Source organism: Triticum dicoccoides, chromosome 7A (genome assembly GCF_002162155.2).
Source record: "Triticum dicoccoides isolate Atlit2015 ecotype Zavitan chromosome 7A, WEW_v2.0, whole genome shotgun sequence".
Taxonomy (NCBI): Eukaryota; Viridiplantae; Streptophyta; class Magnoliopsida; order Poales; family Poaceae; genus Triticum; species Triticum dicoccoides.
Window position 1 is genome coordinate 608,806,403 of NC_041392.1, and position 7,907 is coordinate 608,814,309.

Here is a 7,907-nt window from a genome sequence, read left to right on the forward strand (position 1 = left end):
CTCTCACGCCCGCAGCTGCTCCCCTCCTCTAGCTCTCTCTCCCTCTCTTCCCGAGCGCACCAGAGGGCGCTGCCGTGCTCTACCACGGCCACCGGCCACCCCATGCCTCGTCGACGCGCCAAGAAGCTCCGCCTCGCTCCGCTCTTCCTCCTCACTAAGGCGGAAGGTGCCGGAAGCCTTGTGATGCCGCCAACATCATCTTCTTCCTCGCCGGTCGCCAGAGATCCTCCTTGCTGCCCCGACTGCTCCGGACCGCCTTCGAGCTCGCTGACCTCCTCGTCCGACTCGCCGTGAGCCTCCGACCATACCCATCCCTCTCTTCTTCCCCGTAGGCCTCTGTAGCCACCGGACCGCCTACGCCCGAACCCGCTGCCGCCTGCGCTCGCCGCCGACGCGACTCCGGCGACCAAATGGTCCGCCCGACGCGTCCAACCCACTCACCGCATCGCATAGGCCCCCGCTAGCGCCTCAGCTCGCTAGCTCGCGGACTACAGCCCCGTAGCCACAAACACCCGAACACCGGCGCCGCCCCAAGCTCGTTTCCCGCGAGCTCCAGTCGTCCCCGCTGCTGCCGCATGCTGCCCTGGATGCGGGTGAGCCCCAGCTCCCCGCGCGTGCCCTCCGCTGCTCGATTGGGTGCCGGAGGAGCAATCCCACGCCCTCCGCCGCGTCTGCTGTTGCTGGCGGCTAAATGCCAGCGCGTTAGCCCAGTTGACCAAGGCGTTTGACCTCCCCTGGCTCAATGACAGGTGGGGCCGCCGTGCTAACTAACCTAGATTAGGATTAACTAATCCTAGCTAATTTAGCTTAGCTACTGACATGTGGGCCCATGCCCTACTAACACTTTAGTTAGGATTAAATTAGCACTAACAGTCTCTATTAATTAGCCTAGTCACTGACCAGTGGGTCCCAGCGTCAGGTTTGACCTGGGCTGATGCTGTTGACTTGATGACATCATTCTGACGTCAGGCTGACGCAGTAATATTTTCTGGATTTTAAATAAATTAGAAATGATTTATTTAATTCAGAAAATGTCCAAAACTTCCAAAAATCATATAAATTCAACCGTAACTCCAAATGAAATAATTTATATATGAAAAATTATCAGAAAAATTCAAGGAATCTGTTTATGGCATTTTCAAGCATGTTTGAACAATGTTTGTCCTCTGTTTTGGACAAAACAAATAAATGGCATTTAATAAAGAACGTATGGAGTTTGAATTTGAACCTAGTGTTCAAAACCAACTCCATTTAACTTGTTGCTAGTTGCATTAGGCCGATCAACAGCATATTGCCATGTCACATTCATGCATCATATTGTTGCATTGCATTGATTGTGTCCTTCCCTGTTTGCCGGTAACTGTCCCCTCTCAGACGACGATGTTTCCGACGACGTGATCGATGACACCGATGAAGAACTATATTATCTTCAGAAGTGCCAGGCAAGTAAAATCCCCTTGTTCATCCCGATACAATCCCACTCTCTCACTACTACTCTCTTTTACTGCATTAGGACAACAAGGATTCAACTGTTACATGGTGCGGTAGTTGAACCCCTTTCCTCTGTAGGCCTTGCCATTGACACAGTAAATAGATGAAACCCACTAGTATGAGTAGGAGTTGTTTGAGCCCTGATGTGCCTACTCATTCATGCTTATTTGTCATGCCTGCTACTGCTTAGAGTTGAGTCAAGTCTGATTCATCGGGGATGAATTGGAACAATGATGAACATGTCCTACTGTGTGTGAGCTAAGTGTGTGAACACGATTTGGTAAAGGTAGCGGTGAGAGGCCATGTAGGAGTACATGGTGGGTTGTCTCATTGCAGCCGTCCTCAGGAACTGAGTTCTGTGTCTGTGATCCATGAACAACTACTACCACTCATTGGCATCCTTAATTGACCCTCTCGGCTTCTTAATCACCCTAGTACTCTGTCCAGGAGTTGCAACTAGTTTCTGGTGTTTGTAGGTTATGTGTTGGCGGCCGTGCGTAGTGCTGACCCTAGGGGTGGGCTATGATGCGGTAGATACACCATGGCACGGTGTACCGAGCGCCCGTTTGGTGTCTCAAGAACCCCGTTCACATCGTTCGGGGCCGTATGTGGAAACCTTGGCCGGACTCCCTACGGATGGAACCTGAATAGGCGATAAACCTGGACTAGAGACTTAAGTGTTTAGGTAGGCCGTGGCCGACACCCTCGTTGGGCTTCCGCTTGAAGGTTGCCGAGTACATGTCGTGTAAACGACGGTAAGTGGTGGGAGCATGTGTGAAGAAGTACACCCCTGCAGGGTTATCATTATCTATTCGAATAGCCGGATTCCTCGGATATGGAAACTAGGACCCCTTGCATAGTTCATAGACAAGTGAAAGTGGATACTCTAAAACTCGCATGATAAGTGTGAGTGCTATGGGTGGCCTTCTCATAGGGAGACGGGAGCGGATCCATAGTGGTGTATTGGATGGTGAATGTGTGGACTCGTGTGTACCTCAAAAGAGTTGCTTGCAGTCGTAGTTCAGGTTAGCCACTGGGTCAAAGCTGGCTTGCTGCAGTTAAACTCCACTACCCCTTTGTTGATACCGATGCATATGTAGTTAGTTTTGATGTAAGTCTTGCTGAGTACAATTGTACTCATGTTTGCTTAATTTATGTTTTGTAGAGAGACGTCAGTCTCGCTAGTAGTTCCGTGTGGACTTCGACGTTTAGCTTGATACCTCAGCTACGATCTTGTGCCCTCGGCAGGATCTGGTAGATAGTCAGGCTTCTTAGCCTTTTCATTTGTAGATGTCTGTACTCAAACATGTTAAGCTTCCGCATGTGCTTTGAATTGTATGCTATGATTGTTGGGTCATGAGACCCATGTTTGTAATATCTCGCTCCTCGGAGCCTAATGAATAAATACTTGAGTTGTAGAGTCATGTTGTGATGCCATGTTGTATTTACACATATCAAGCATATTGTGTGTATGATTGAAATGCTTGGTATGTGTGGGATCCGACAATCTAGTTGTTTATCCTTGGCAGACTCTCTTATGGGGAAATGTAGTCTAGTGCTTCCATGAGCCATAGTAGTCCGCTACAGCCTGGTTCACCGGAGTCCTGTTAGCCCAGCACTACTGCTCAGGACACTTGACTGGCCGGCATGTGTTTCACTTCGTTCCTGTGTCTGTCCCTTCGGGGAAATGTCATGCGGTGACCTCCGGAGTCCTGCCTAGCCTGCTACATCCTGGGTTACTGGAGTCCTGTTAGGCCAGTGTTACAGCCCGGATTCACACGCTGCTGACCGACATGTTCGAAGTTGATTCATGTATGCCTGTCCCCATGGGTTAGTGCCACTTTGGGTTCACGACTAGCCATGTCGGCCCGGGTTCTCTGTCATATGGATGCTAGCGACACTATCATATACGTAAGACAAAAGGCGCAAACGGTCCCGGGCTATGGTAAGGTGACACCCGTGGGAATACCGTGCATGAGGCCACAGAGTGATATGAGGTGTTACCAGCTAGATCGATGTGACTTGGAATCGGGGTCCTGACAGCTTTGGTATCAGAGCCTGACTGCCTGTAGGATTACCAAGCCATACTGGTCGAAGTTGTATCTAGAAATGCTTTAGTTATGTAGGGGAATTGATTGTGGAAGGGAACGTAAGGCTCTTTTTACTTCTTATACCCTATGCCTTCTGATCTGAGTCACCCTCTTTTTTTCTGCGGGGGTTAAGAACTAGGCTTCTCTTCTATCTCTCAGGATGATTTGTGCTAAACCGTATTTGCCTAGGATTGTTGAGTTCAAGCCGCAGTTCAGTTCCTACTATCTTTTGTGTGTTGACAGTTGATCTCGGAACCTTGATATTGTGTTGTTGAGTGGTTATGCCACCATTTTGCATGATGTCTCAAATCATTTCGAGCATTTACAGCCGTTATGCTGTCCGAGTCATCCCAGGTCTCTAACTAGTCTGATGCATTTGCAAATCCTTTCTTCCCGTTTTCGTTGTCCTTTTGGGCCAGATTAAGCACACTAATGGTCTGTTGAGGTACTCTATTACCTCGACATATATGTTGGAGCTATTATTATGACCCTAGGTGTTTTAGGGAGTCACCTAGTAATCTAGCCATGTTTTGTGTTCCCGGTGTGATGATTCTGGCCACCATTCTCGAAAGCATCTCGTGATGTTATTAGTTAGTAGGTATTCTTTCCTGGGTTCTTGAACCCAAGATTCACTCTACTTAATTTGTGTAGATAGTGTTGCTCCTTCCTTTAGGATATTAGAAACCTTGCGACAGTCCTCGAGGTCCGTGGTATTTCCTTCTTCCAAATACCATGAACTGCTTATGGCAGAAGTTCGTTGAACCAAAGGATCACAATCAAAGTACTCTTGAGGAGTTCTCCATTCATAATTGTGACTCTGCCAGTCGTCCCTCTCTGCATGAGTTATCCGGAAGAAACATGTTGAACTTGGTTCGACATACTAACCTATGCATCCACAACTCAGAAAGTTATATGTTCCTTGAGTTGACCCTCCTCAGCTGTATTCCGACCCTAGCCTATCAATTGATAGTCAGGAATAGTTGTGCATTCGTGTTCATCGATGCCTATTATCCTTGTGGTCCGTCAAGCCATTCTATTCCGGAATGACTAGGAGAAACAAACTCCAGTACCTCGTCCATTTCTAGGATTGGGTCAAAGTACTTGTATTCCATAGATCAAATGCCAATCCAGCTTTTGTTCTATTCTACCTCGGAGTATTACCCCCTTTATGTCAGAATTGTCATGAGAATTGCACCTTCCCTTATAAATTCTTGACGTAGTGATACTCCTCGCCATCATTATTCATTCCTCGGTGTCGTGTTGTCGCAACCGGAATGCCAACCGGTGAATTGTGATGTGTGAAATCAATACTCCTAGCAACCGTGTTGCTTGGTAGTTAATAGACATTAATATCATTCTTAGTGTGTTGGTTATCGAATCACTATTCTAGGATTGATTATGCTATCTTGTCCTTATTTCTGGTGCACCCTTCGATCTTTGAGTTAGAATTGAATCCCTTAAACTTCTGATCATGTCATCTTTCCTTGAAAAGCAAGATTGTTCTCGAGCTTAGTAATATATCAGTGGTTCGTGATTTTCCGGATATCTTCTCGAAAGTGTTACCAGGTTGTCACCTGACCGCTATGTTGAGTTCATGATCAAGTTGGTTTCTTGTAAACCACCCCTTCTCAAAGAATCTGTGTTGGATACACCTGAGCTAGTTGGTTAAGCTAAACAAAAACTTGGAGAGTTGGAAGATAAAAGGCTTTGCCGAATTTGGTTCTTTCTGAAGGGATATCTTTGTGTTTGTGTGTGTACTAAAGAAAGATGATATCTTCACCAATTGGTCCTCGTGATCAGTTGTTGGATCTATTGTCTTGTCAAAGCTTTGACTTGAGTATGGGCTATCGTCAAGTCAAATCAGAACCAACGATGTTCGTAATGTTGTCTTAACCGTGGTTGATCCCTCGAGCATACACCATTACATCTTTTGGTCTGACCAATACTATCATCGTGTTCACATGATGGTGGAAGTCCAGTGATATGGAAATTCCGATGAGTTGTTGTTGAGCCCATTAACAACATTTTGTCTCCCCCATGATTCATGTTGAACATCAACCTAGTGTTGAAAACTTGTAAGCAATGCCGTCATGTCCCGTTCATGAACCATATGTTGGATGGAAGAAGTGACTTCCTCGAATTCATGTGCACTTGGTGCAAGTTGCCGCCGTGAGTTTGAGAAAGATTGTTTTGTTTTCCCTTGGAATCATCTCAAATCAGTCATGCATACGGGCGAAGTATTCTATGGTTTGGTAGATTAATTACCTCCACTCCATATGTGTTCCTAGCACACCAAGCCACTGAATGACTTGTTCAAGGAAAAGGAGTCTATGCCTGGGATCTAATCCATGGACTTGCGTAAGACTTCAAGATCCTTGAAGATGGTTCCCCACCTGAACTCGATAGTGTGTTATTATAAGACTACTACGTGGTCATGCTCGTCTTGGATAACGTGTTCACAGGGTTGTAGCAGAACCAGCTCATGTTTTGGAGCTTGCTATCGCAGTTCAATCCCCGAGAATCTCGCAACGTCATCTCGTCAAATTGTGTTGCAAACTCTCATTTTCCTTCTAGACTGGATGGGTCTGGAATATCCTAACACCAACCAGATCTGAATCTCACGCAGATATGATGGTTGGAACATACTCCAAGAACTATATTGTTGGTCTCTCTATAACCGGTGACATGGATGTCGTGGCCAACACACCTAGCCGGAAGGCCTATTATTGTAGTATCGTGGTTGAAGAAGTTGGTCACCTCCCCATAAGGATCTCGCAGGATCTGCCTCCATAGTTATTCCTTATGGATTCTTGAGCTTCCGAAGTCCGACCTTTTACTTGATGTTCTAGATATCAAACCATATCTATAAATGGATTACGCTAGCACATCAAGGAGAACATTAGAAGCGGAGTGCTAAATGTCTCTCGGTCAATCGTCTACATTCTGTTCCCTTAGCCTCGCTAAGGGAAGATCTGAGAAGGTGTTATCTTCCTTGGTATCCACTTCATCCATCACTAGTCATCATGGTAGTATGTCGTGTTGCCAGGATCCTTGCCACGGATGTTGGTAGAACCTTTATGAATATGGAAATGCTCAAGTTCTTGAGAGCACGCGCAAGCAAAATCATCCCTTGCATTGTCTTCAACAAGGTAGTCCACATCATCCATCCTAGTCCGAGTATGCCATTTCTTCGAGCTATCTCAAACGATCATTTGTAAATTGCCTTAATTTGGTATGAAGAGTTTCAATGATTTATGGATCAAAAGTAACTCTTTTTGCCACTTAAGGGAACAGTTCAACGAGTCACCTTCTCCAAGGTGACCTGTTATGGGTTCATGACAACTATCTCCTCGCAACCTTGAAACCTTGCACCACCTTACTCAAGTGTGGAATGACTACCTACCAACTTGAATCCTCGTCGTCTGATTCCATCACCCTAATGTGGACTTTGTGTCTCAATTGGAGAGATGTTCATATGTCTCACTCCATGAGTTGATCCTGAGTTGTTTGATCTTCGAGAAGATCGATCCTTCTAGAGTTTCCCCTTCCCTCTCGTTGTCATGTTGGTTGGAGTTCTCAGGGCAAGACATCGAGACAAAGATGGTGATCGAATCAACGTTCTTATGAAGTGCAACTTAGATCATGAAGATTGGGTTAAGTTTGTGTCCCCCTTCATCTTACCCTACGCTTGAATCTTGGGACGAGATTTTTTTTAGTGGGGGTGAGTTGTGACATCCCTACTTCTGGTCTGGTCTGGGTTAGCTAGTCTTGTGTTGCATCATGTTTAAATTTCTCTTAAACCTGAAATGGGGACCAATAAACCACTAAGCAATGCAAATAGGCCCAACTTTAAATATTTTCAATGAACCCAGTATGCCCTTGAAAAATGTTCATCAAAACCTCTGCCAAAAATGGGTTCATAAATTTTGGAGCTATTTTGGATTTGTGAATTAAGACATAACTATTTGCATTTGGGCATTTAAAATACTATAAATACTTTTAAATGCCCAAATACTTTTGAAAGTAATTTTAGGCTGTTGGGAGTAATTCCAAAGGTGCCTATGATTATTTTCAGAATTTTCTAAAATGGATTAGTATTTCTACTAATTCAAAACAAACAACAGAGAATTAACTAAATGAAACAGAAAGAAAAGAGGGAAGAGTTACCTAGCGCTTACCTCCTGGCAGCCCACCTGGCCCAACTCCAGCTGGCCCAGCCCACCGCAGTCGCCACCGTCTTCAACCTCCTGCCAGTAGGCAGGAGGGCGTGTGCCCGACGCGCGCCAGCACGCACGCGCCACCTCCTGCCTGGCTGCCTCCATCCCC